Here is a 12223-nt window from a genome sequence, read left to right as displayed (position 1 = left end):
TTAAATGTCGGTATGTAATGGTATGGAGTTATTGAAATTGAATGTTTATTTTTACCTGCTTGTCGTTGAAATATCGCAAATTTTATTGTAGATTCCCCAAGTTCAATATAGATTATAGTTCAAAGGTCGAATGAATGAGTACTTATGTCCTTTCGATTTCTTACAGTTTGGGCCGTTGTTGGCCGTACACGCTAGCATTCTGCTAATGAATGCTGATTGGTCAGGGACGGACTTGCGACTGATTACGACCAGAGACCCCTCTTGACGGCATCTGAAGCACAATCAGAATTATCTTAAAGGTCCCATGACATGCTATTTTATGTATTCTTTAATATAGGTATTAGTGGGCAACTAACACAGTATTCAAAGACGTTCCCGAAATTCAGCCGTGGTGCAGAGTTACAGCCACTCCGAGCCAGTCGCACATTGAGCTTCCCCCAAATGCGCTGTTTTGGTGTCTGTAGCTATAATGCAAATGAGGAGGAGCGAGGCGGGTCAAGGAGGAGGGTGGGGGTGTGGCCCTGAGCAGCTTGCAGCCACGGTACCATGCGCTCTGTTTACAGTGGATGTATCGCAATGGCGAGGCGCACACAGCCTTTAGCCGTGTTCTGTAAATATTCTAGAACGCACGGGAGTCCTGGAGCTCTATATCTAAATATTATCATATAGCCTACATAGATATATCATATAATATATATTATCACGGCCAAAAGCTGTGTGAGCCGATATTATGAATCTCAAACGACCTCGTTGGGTTCTCCGACGTTCCTGGTTCTTCAACGTCCTCATCAAAGTGAAGTAGACTGAACCGCGACAAGGAGGAGAAAGGGATCGTTGCCGGTCTTAGGAACCTCCGCCTCCGGCGGTGGTCCCTCAGCGGGGCTCAAGCGGGAGACATTCGCCGCCAACAATCCCTTTCTCCTCCATGTCGTGGTTCATGTGTTTGAGGGAGTCAAAGCCAAAGTTCCTTCCCCCCAATTCATTCTCAACCTTGGCTGAGATAACCCCCAATACGAGTCTCGTTGTAGAAATACCAGAGACGAGAGTCCGACGAGGAAGTGTACAACACTTGCGTTACAGTCCTGGAGCTCTATATCTAAATAATATCATATAATACATAGAAATCTGTATCATTTAATACACATTATCACGGCCAAAAGCTGTGTGCGCCTCCAGACGATATTATTAATCACAAACGACTTTGTCGGGTTCTGCAACGTCTCTGGTTCTTCCACTTTCACATCAACCTGAAGTCGACTGAACCGCGCGCTGCCTGCTGCCGGCACCGGCATTAAGTTAGTTTAATATTCAACATTCATTTAACATTCAAAATACAAACCTATTATGCACTTCAACCATTTGAGTGAATGATGTCGAACCAACTGTGCAACAAACAGATTAATGTCCCCCATGTGCCACAAGGCTTATTTTTGAAATACATATTTTCGGCAATTTTTCACAATTAAAATTAATACATCAACTTATTATGCTCCTTGATCTTTTGACCTCAAGTTGTCGAACAAACTGTATAACAAGAATAGTAATAACCCCCATGTGCCACAAGGCTTATTTTTCAAATATATAATTTCAGCATTTTTTTATAATTAATATAAAATTAATAAATAAACGTATTATGCTCCTTGACCTTTTGACCTCAAGATATCAAACCAACTATATAACACAGATAATAATAACCCCCATGTGCCACAAGGCTTATTTTTCAAATATATCATTTTAGCATTTTTCTACAATTAATATAAAATAAATAAATAAACTTATCATGCTCCTTGACCTTTTGACCTCAAGATATCAAACCAACTGTATAACACAGATAATAATTACCATGCCACAAGGCTTATTTTTCTAATATATAATTTCACATACGACGAAAACAAAATATAGTTACGATAGAGATCGTCAATGTTACATTTTGATGTGATTTTGAAAATAATAATAAATTAAGAGAAAGCTATGTCTGATTTCTTAGCCATTTATCGGAACTCAGGACAATCAGCCCAAATAGAAAAGGATACTTTTAAAGCCATGTGCAGGATAATAAGTAATTCAACTGCAAAAAATAAGAAAATGCTGGACAAAAAATACTCTTATGATTGAATTAAAGATTTTAGTAACTCAACCAATGTTTCCAAAAACGTGCTACACTTAAGATTTCACGATTACTGACAAGATACGCCTTGCAAGCAGTTTTACATGAGAAGGGAAAATGTACTTTTTCAACTTGGCATGTTCCATACTACCCACATACGAAAAAGCGGAAAAGCTATATTTGAAAAATAAGCCTTGTGGCACATGGGGGTTAATATTATCTGTGCTATACAGTTGGTTTGATATCTTGAGGTCAAAAGGTCAAGGAGCATTATACGTTTATTCATTTATTTTATTTGTGAAAAATAGCCTGACCAATTTGGCGCCCTAGGCAAGATTTTTGCTGGCGCCCCCTACCCCTTTTGATCGCACAGTAAATTCGACTACCAATGTTCATAAACTCAGAGAAGCACAAAATACTGCAGACGTTAGAACCTTTAATAATTAAACACTTTGCAGTAAAAAAAAAAGTCTTGCAAAACAAGTGACAATGAATCACTCATACAATAAGGTATGCACAAAATACTGCAAAGAAATGCATGATGTTTACTAAAGGCATTCATAAGCAAAGTAATAGATAGAGTTCAGATTCAAATTATTGTAAATACAATTAAATGTAGTATGGTTTATCTAGTTTGGTTCTAACCAGAGATTAAACAAGCACTCAACTGAAGTGTAAAAAAAATACAATAATGTATTAGGGCTGGGCAGAGGTAGACGGGACGGCAGAACCTGATGCTGTGTCACTGGGAGTGGCACTGAAATATTTTAAAAGTGCATCTGAAGAGAGAAGAGAAGTATATGTGACGACTGCATGTTACATTTTAATAAAATAACAGATGCTTGGTGTGCTATACATGAGACTAATAATGAAAATGCGATGAGATTCATTCAAGTTTATTGTCATTGCAATGCAATTCAGTCTATCACAGTGCAAAAACCAGTAAAGTGCAGTGAAATGAATATATATGTACTGTATATATAGCCTATGAATGATATGTGAAAGCTAAGGTATGAAATATTAACAGTAATACACTTTAACTGCACTTTAACACTGATGTAAACTTTAACAAACATAAACTGTGACACATAAAACCAAATGCTTACAACCACCCTATTACACAGTGGATGGACAACTAAAAGCATTTTAACTGACATACAAGCAGGAAAGACACCTGTAAAATAACACCTAACGTTAAGTTAGGTGTGAACAGGCCTAACGTTAAGTTTCCAAACGTCCCTGATGAATTTAAGGTGGAGTAACATTAACACACGTCGACTCAGCTATTTATTGATTATTAAACAATGTTGGTCCGAAGTAAGCTAGCAAGCTAACACTCTGCTCCAACAATGGTAACCTGCGATGCATTAAACTATTAATTTCATGCACTTCATCACATTGACGTTACTGTACCTTTTTCACGTTTTTCCTCCTCTTCTTTCCTTCTTTTCCTTCCTTGGGCGCCGGATGGCTTCAGTCTTTTGGACTTAATTCCGATACAGTGTCATTAATCTTTTTCTTCGTCTCTGGGTCACGGTCCGGTCAGATTCAGGCAGCTGGCCTCTTGACCCCGCCCCCCTCAAAGAGGGCAGGTACAGAGCAACGAGCCAGGCAGGCACCCAGAAAAAAGGCTTCTCCATTATTTAATATTCTTTGCTATGACTATGTTGCTGTGGGCTTAAATAATATTTCGAAATAATAGTAGTAATGGCACTGGTAAAAAAAAAAAGTGCCGGCTCTGTGAAATGATATGTTTGAAAAATAAGCCTTGTGGCACATGTTTTTTTTTTATTATCTGTGTTATACAGTTGGTTTGATATCTTGAGGTCAAAAGGTCAAGGAGCATACTAAGTTTATTTATTTATTTTAATTGTGAAAAATTGCCGAAATGATATATTTGAAAAATAAGCCTTGTGGCACATGTGGCACACATATTATTATGTGTTATACAGTTGGTTTGATATCTTGAGGTCAAAAGGTCAAGGAACATAATAAGTTTATTTATTTATTTTATATTAATTGTAAAAAATTGCTAAAATTATATATTTGAAAAAAAAGCCTTGTGGCACATGGAGGTTATTATTATCTGTGTTATACAGTTGGTTTGATATCTAGAGGTCAAAATGTCAAGGAGCATAATAAGTTTATTTATTTTATATTAATTGTAGAAAAATTGCTAAAATGATATAGTTGAAAAATAAGCCTTGTGGCACATGGGGGTTATTATTATCAGTGTTATACAGTTGGTTTGATATCTTGAGGTCAAAAGGTCAAGGAGCATACTAAGTTTATTTATTTATTTTATATTAATTGTAGAAAATTGCTAAAATTATATATTTGAAAAATAAGCCTTGTGGCACATGGGGGTTAATATTTTCTGTGTTATACACTTGGTTTGATATCTTGAGGTCAAAAGGTCAAGGAGCATAATTCGTTAATTTATTTATTTTATTTGTGAAAAATTGCTAAAATGATATATTTGAAAATAAACCTTGTGGCACATGGGGGTTATTATTATCAGTGTTATACAGTTGGTTTGATATCTTGAGGTCAAAAGGTCAAGGAGCATACTAAGTTTATTTATTTATTTTATATTAATTGTAAAAGATTGCTAAAATGATATATTTGAAAAATAAGCCTTGTGGCACATGGGGGTTATTATTATCTGTGTTAAACAGTTGGTTTGATATCTTGAGGTCAAAAGGTCATTTAGCATAATACGTTTATTTATTTATTTTATATTAATTGTAAAAAATTGCTAAAATGATATATTTGAAAAATAAGCCTTGTGGCACATGGAGGTTATTATTATCTGTGTTATACAGTTGGTTTGATATCTTGAGGTCAAAAGGTCAAGGAGCATACTAAGTTTATTTATTTATTTTAATTGTGAAAAATTGCCGAAAATATGTATTTGAAAAATAAGCCTTGTGGCACATGGGGGACATTAATCTGTATGTTGCACAGTTGGTTTGACATCATTCACTCAATTGGTTGAAGTGCATAATAGGTATGTATTTTGAATGTTAAATGAATGTTGAATATTAAACTAACTTAATGCCGGTGCTGCCGGCTGCCTGCTGCCGGGCGATGGTGCCTCGCGGCAACCGGCGGCAAGTCGCAGTTCATGTACTTCAGCGAGTCAAAGCCAAAGTTCCTTTCCCCAATTCCTTCTCAACCATGGCTGAGATAACCCCCAATACGAGTCTCGTTGTAGAAATACCAGAGACGAGAGTCCGACGTGTTATGCGCCATATAACACCAAAAGCAGAACGGTTATCCAAATAATAAGGAAGATTACAACACTTGCGTTACAGTCCTGGAGCTCTATATCTAAATAATATCATATAATACATAGAAATCTATATAATTTCATACATATTATCACGGCCAAAAGCTGTGTGCGCCTCCAGACGATATTATGAATCACAAACGACTTTGTCGGGTTCTGCAACGTCTCTGGTTCTTCCACTTTCACATCAACCTGAAGTCGACTGAACCGCGCGCTGCCTGCTGCCGGCTGCCCGCTGCCGGGCGAAGGTGCCTCGTGGCATGTCGCAGTTCATGTACTTCAGCGAGTCAAAGCCAAAGTTCCTTTCCCCCAATTCCTTCTCAACCATGGCTCAGATAACCCCCACAACAGTCTCGTTGTGGAAATACAAGACACGTCAAAGAACCGGCAAGAAACACTTGCGTTACAGTGTGTGTATTCACACACACACACACACACACACACACACACACACACACACGGGGTGCTCGCACGGTCGAGTCTCATTGGCGGGCCAACGTCTCTGGGCGGGCCAGGCAGAGTAAGGGGAGGAGCTGAGATTCTTGATGACGTCATGAATACAGACATTCCAAATCAGCACGCTTGAGCCTCCATTTTTTCCAAAGGCGAGCAGAACAGCTAGTGCTCGTTTTGTATGAAGGTATTATTGTAGCAAAAGTCTTTAGCACCTGTAACTGCAGAATTTGAATGCGTACACTAAATTCACAGTAATTTTGTGGTCGTATATATTTATTTTGCATGTGTAGGCCTACTCTAAAGTCACAAATGTGTAACAGTACATTTGTAGTCGTAAATATTTTTTATACCATTGTAAACGCAAAATAGGGTTTACGAGTACGCAAATCTGTGTTACAGGTGCACAAATCCTTTTGCTACAATTATTGCAGCGCAGTTGGTGCAAAACACATTCGCACACCCGTGTTTCATAATCTGAGAACATGCCCAAAAGGTGTGAATGCGTGAACCCAAATTTGAACTAATGCATCAGAAGTTGCACATCTGTGAAAAATTTCCTCAAAAATAAAATGATAAAGAACGCTATGTTAATTCAGCATTTTAATGAGCGAGCACAAATCCATTTTACAACTGCTCGAATCTGCTCCTGCAAGTCTCAGCTGTGGTTTATTTTGCAGGTTGTTTTGCACCACGTCTAGGTGGTAAATGTGTAGCAAAAGTATTCGTATCCGTAGATGCCAGAGCGTCTGTGGGCGGGACAAAAAAGTCCCGCCCATAATTTCCTAATCCAATGAAAATCGCCGGTAGGGATGCATTTCTCAAATTACACTGGGACCCACCGCATGCCAGCCATGGAGCTATAAAGATCGCAGCATACTCTGCGGCGCGTCCTACTGAACGGAGGTGGGTATACTACATTATGTTGAATGAAATGACTTAGTTCAAATTAATTCCCCCCAAAGTATTTCATTAACATGCCGCAAATGTCCTTCAATGTATTTTAATGGTCGCCATAACATAATTTCAGAAATGTTAATGCAATACTTTGGGGAGAATTCACTGGAACTAAGTCATTTCATTTAACATAATGTAGGATACCTACCTCCGTTCAGTAGGACGCCCTCTTCACTTCTCCAGAAAGAAACGTATCCCGCGCTGAGTATGCTGCGATCTTTATAGCTCCATGGCTGGCACGCAGTGGGTCCCATGCCGTGTTCCAATACCCGTACTTCCATGAGTACACTTAAAGTGAGTACTATCCGTACTCACTTGAGTACGTTAATTTTTCAGATGCGAGTGCTGTTCCAAATCGAGTACTCCGTGGTGCACTAACCGGAAATTACAATCACGACTGCCGCCGCGGCTCCTCCCCCGCAATAAACATCCCACTTTGAACGGTGAACTCTTTACGCCTAGCAGCTATAAAAACTACAAAATGACTCTATTAATGCAGGCTATGTGGAAAATGCGCCGACTTTGGCTCAGCCTCTTCTGCTACGTAGCTAATATGGCTGCCGTTGAGTACGGAAAGTGTCCTTCGATCCACACTTCACGATTAGCCCGTTTTGAGTACGACATCCGGGTCCTTGAAGTATACTTCTTTTCGCCGGATCTGAATTGGAACGTACTACGTACTCAAAATGGGGCTAGTAAGTACGGATAGTACGGGTATTGGAACAGTGTAATTTGAGAAATGCATCCCTGCCGGCGATTTTCATTGGATTAGGAAATTATGGGCGGGACTATTTTGTCCCGCCCACGGACGCTCTGGCATCTACGGATACGAATACTTTTGCTACACATTTACCACCTAGACGTGGTGCAAAACAACCTGCAAAAAAAAAAACTCAGCTGAGACTTGCAGGAGCAGATTCGAGCAGTTGTAAAATGGATTTGTGCTTGCTCATTAAAATGCTGAATTAACATAGCGTTCTTTATCATTTCATTTGTGAGGAAATTTTTTCACAGATGTGCAACTTCTGATGCATTAGTTCAAATTTGGGTTTACGAATGCACACCTTTTGGGCATGTTCTCAGATTATGAAACACGGGTGTGTGAATGTGTTTTGCACCAACTGCGCTGCAATAATTGTAGCAAAAGGATTTGTGCACCTGTAACACAGATTTGCGTACTCGTGGACCCTATTTTGCGTTTACAATGGTATAAAAAATATTTACGACTACAAATGTACTGTTACACATTTGTGACTTTAGAGTACACATGCAAAATAAATATATACGACTTAAAATTTACTGTGACTTTAGTGTACGCATTCAAATTCTGCAGTTACAGGTGCTAAAGACTTTTGCTACAATAATACCTTCATAGAGCTGCCCGGGTCAAGGAAGGCATAGGTTTGGATGGTTTTGTTGCCGTTGGCCACCTTGACTTGAACTGGCACTATTGCTAAAGCGCAACCCTTAGTCGCCCCTGTTGCGTGATCAGCTGATGCCAGTGCACTGTTGAGAGTCCTTGTGGTTGTGCGAGATGTGTTCAGCGAGGGCCGCTGATCTGAGTTCTTACTGTCAATGTGTAGCAGGGTGGGATGCTTCCTATTACAAATTTGACAGTCCAATTTTTTGTTGCAATTCTTACTCATATGGCCCCTTTTTAGACATCCAAAACAGTGGCCATTCCATTTTGAGTGTTCTACTTTCTTGTCATGTGGCTCTGACTGGAATCTTATGCAATCTGCTACTGTGTGTTGGCATTGACAGAAAGTACATAATGGCATGACATCACTGGAAAAGGTGTGGGTTTGCTTTGTTACCGATGATGGCTGTCTGGTTGCCTGCTGTTTGGTTGCCTGCTGCTCAGCCGGTGTCACAGTGGTCACAAAGCTGCTGCCTCCTCTAGGTGTCCTTGAGTCAAAGCTTTTGGTTTTGGAGATGGGGCCTTTAATGGGCGGTGGATCTCTAATGTCTCCGAACACTGGATGCAAAAGGATACTGGATTGCGTTTCCAAGACTTCCACAAGATGCTTGAATCGAACATTGTTTCTTTGAGATGCTTCATACACTCTGGTCCGCCATCGTTCACAGAGTTTGTATGGTAATTTGGAGATGAGCAGCTTTAAGTTGGAGGCAACATCCAGTTCGTGAAGATAATCCAGGTTTTGCATTGCATTGTGACATTCCTTTAAAAACAAAGCATAAGAATGAAGGGACTTACAGTCATCAGGTTTAATAGATGTCCAGTTTAGGGCTTTTTCTAGATAGGCATTTGCTATTATCATTTCATTCCCGAAATGTTTGTGCAAGAGCTGTCTGGCCTCTGTGTAGCCTTGCTGGCCGTCCATATGCAAACAACTACGGACCAGGTCTCTGGCCTGACCTGTTGCGAATTGTTCAAGATAGTATAGCCTGTCTTGGCAGCTACTAGTCTTGTCCTCAATAAGGTGTCTAAAGGCATTAATAAAAGATTGAAAAGATAACAGGTCACCATCAAATACTGGAACTTCTCTTTTTGGCAAGAGGGAAAGATTTTGTTGCCTGGTCATGAGATCCATGAGCTCCTTTTGTCTTTGTAGCATAGCACGGTGGTCTCCGGTGGGGTCTGTTACGTATTTTAAGAACCTAAGCTACCCACACATAGACCCTATGAAGCAGGACCAAACATATAAGCCGTAAATACTATACATAGCCACAAGGGGAGCAAGACCTTATTGAAGGCTGCTCCACCACAGAAGACATCACCTTTAGTTAGGTGAAGAAGCTGAAGCCATTACGTCACCCCGGCCACGCCCACTACATAGGACACGCCCACTTGACGTGCTCAAGCGGGTGATTCGAAGGAAACAGCCCCAGAATCTCTTGGCAGCCCATAGGATAGGGTTAATATAGCTTTGGTCAGCTGGGAGACGCTCTGCACGTGCAAAGATATGCTTCAACCTCCTTTTGCTTCATAGTCAGTTTACCATACCGAATTACTTTACCAATTAAAGTACCTGTTAAAAGCTATCCTTTGGATTTGATCACTGTAATGATATACCGCGGCGCTAGAGGGCGCCGCCGCTTAACACAGGCGGTATGTATATATCCCGCGCTTCTTTGAAATAAAGCGGTTTGTATTACGCAGGCACAGGAGTCAGTCGTGTCTCATTACATGATGTCAGAAAAGACGAATTCACGCCAAATATAAAATGGAAGCGCTAAAAGCACCGGAACCCCTACGATTGGAAGGAAACATCGCCGACAAATGGAAGAGATGGAGACAAAAATTTGAACTTTACATGACCGCTACAGGCATGGAAGGAAGGTCGCAGAAGGTACAGAGCTGCACGTTGCTACACGTTATCGGGGATGAAGCTTTGGAGATCTACAACACTTTCGACTTCACACAACAAGAGGACAGAAACAAACTCAAGGTACTACTGGACAAGTTCGAGAAACACTTCACCCCCCAAAATAATGTGACGTTTGAGAGACATGTGTTCAACACGCGTGTACAGGCCCCCGGCGAAAGCATCGACCAGTTCGTTACGGAATTGAGATCAAAGGCAAGGTCATGTGAGTACGCACAACTATGTGACAGCTTGATAAAGGACCGAATTGTTGTGGGAATAAGGGATGACCATGTAAGGGCAAAATTGTTGAGAACAACAGACCTAGACTTACCCAAGGCTATTGACATATGCCGAGCTGCAGAAGCTAGCCGTACACAATTGGACAAATTAAACACACAAACACAAGCCGAATGTACCGTTAACGAAATCAAACGGGAGAGCGAAAAAAATCAGCAGACGTCACCAGCCACCCCGTATAGGCAAAATACAATTCAGTAAAACTGTAAATACTGCGGCCGAGACCATCAGAAAGGGAAATGTCAGGCATACGGTCAAAAGTGCAAGAACTGTGGGAAGATGAACCACTTCGCGAACAAATGCATGTCCAAAACAGCATCGTACAGGACAAGAAAGCCAGTGCACAGGTTAGAAGAACAATCCGAATCAGACCCAGACGAAATGTACTTGGACATGGTGAAGACAACCAGCGGGGAAGACTGGGAAGTGGACCTCGTCATTAACGACAAAAAAGTCAGATTCAAAATAGACACAGGCGCGCAATGCAACGTCATACCGGAATCCATCTACCGACAAGCAGACGCTCAAATTGAAAAATCTAAAGCAAAACTAGTGACTTACGGAGGACAGTGCCTGAAGCCAATGGGGAAATGCCAACTGCTCACGGAATACAAGCGGCGTTTTCATCACGTTGAATTCCAGGTGCTGAACCAGAAAGCAACACCACTGCTGGGCCTAACAACCTGTGTGAAACTCGGACTCATAAAGCGCATCAGAGAAATAAAGACAAGGCAAAGTCAAGAAATACGGACGGAATACGCAGACGTGTTTGAGGGACTGGGACACTTCGAGGGAGAACAGCGCATCAAGATCAGAGCAGACGCACAGCCCATCATCCATGCCCCGAGAAGGGTCCCCGTCGCCCTGAGAGAGAAAATAAAGGCGGAACTGAAAAAGATGGAACAACTAGACGTCATCGAGAAAGTAACAGAACCGAGGCAGTGGGTGAGAAGCATGGTCGCAGTTTGGAAGCCAGAAAAACAGAAGATACGCATATGCATGGACCCCAAGGACCTGAACAACGCTATCGAGAGGGAACACTATCCCATGAGGACGATTGAAGAGGTGATGGCCCGGATGCCAGGAGCCAAGGTATTCAGCACACTTGACGCACAATGTGGCTACTGGCAGGTAAAGCTGGACAAGGAAAGCTCAGCGCTGTGCACATTCAACACCCCTTTCGGACGATACGCATACAAAAGACTACCATTCGGAATAAACACGGCCGGCGAAATATTCCAAAGACTGATGACAGAAATGTTTGAGGACATGGAGGGGGTGGAAGTAATCGTGGATGACATACTCGTATGGGGGACAAATGAAGAGCAACACAACCAAAGACTGGAAAGAGTGCTGAACCGAGTCAGGGAAAAGAACATCAAACTCAACCCAGAAAAATGCACATTCGGGGCGCAAGAAGTGAAATACTTGGGACACATCTTGACAGCAGACGGACTTAAACCAGACCCCAAAAAAGTGGAGGCAGTCAACAAAATGCAAAAACCCACAAACAAGACTGAATTACAAACTTACCTTAGGATGATCACATACCTGGGGAAGTTCCTACCGCAATTATCCACCGTTACCGCCCCACTCCGGACGCTGCTGGAGAAAACCACAGAATGGATCTGGATGGAGGAACACGACAGGAGCTTCGAGAAACTGCAGGAAATGGTCACCGAGGCTCCAGTACTGAGATACTACGACGCGTCGAAGCCAGTCAAGCTAAGCGTGGACGCATCCAGTTGCGGAATAGGAGCCGTGCTTTTCCAAGACGAATGCTGC

This window comes from Gadus macrocephalus, chromosome 10 (genome assembly GCF_031168955.1).
Source record: "Gadus macrocephalus chromosome 10, ASM3116895v1".
Taxonomy (NCBI): Eukaryota; Metazoa; Chordata; class Actinopteri; order Gadiformes; family Gadidae; genus Gadus; species Gadus macrocephalus.
Note: the sequence above shows the minus strand (reverse complement) of the source record.